This window comes from Apis dorsata, unplaced genomic scaffold, assembly GCF_000469605.1.
Source record: "Apis dorsata unplaced genomic scaffold, Apis dorsata 1.3 scaffold_894, whole genome shotgun sequence".
NCBI classification, from domain to species: Eukaryota; Metazoa; Arthropoda; class Insecta; order Hymenoptera; family Apidae; genus Apis; species Apis dorsata.
In genome coordinates this window covers 271,001-271,639 of record NW_006264009.1, presented here as the reverse complement: position 1 = coordinate 271,639, position 639 = coordinate 271,001, and positions in this window count along the sequence as shown.

Sequence of the window (639 nt, the reverse complement as noted above, 5' to 3'; positions counted from 1 at the left end):
CCTCCTTCTTTTTTTTTTTTTTTTTTAATAACAAAATCGATAATCGTCGAATGTTGAACATTGCGTGAGTGATCGAATACAATTCTCGAAATTGTGGTGTTCTGTATCGTATGAACGCGTACTATCGTAGCTACCGCGTGCTACAAGAATAGAGATAGATACGAATTTTCGATTGTATTCGTGGAAGGATGGATAAAATTCCCATGTTGCGTGGTAAATTTTTATCAAACGTCAGAGATGAATCTTGGAAAATAATCGGTCAGATAAACTCCGAGGATTGTTTTTTTTTTTATTTTTATTTTTTCCTCCCATCGATAAACCATTGATATTTCGATCGTGAAAGCAAATTCGATCGAGACACGTCACGATCTGAAAGCCGTGCTGGATCGGTACGGGCCACGACTTTCACAAGATCGCGCATACATCCCGACATCTCACCTCGCCGTATATTACTTCGTGGCAATGTAGACGCGTGTGTATAGCTTATCATAGGAGACTGAGGTCTCTCTCGAAAATGGATGCAATTCCAGGGGCGTACCGAGCGTTCCGCTCGCGTTTAGTACCGCGATCTTCCACCGTGGGTACATATGTGTATACATACTACATAGGCCAGGTCCAAACCTAATATCGTGTTTTGAC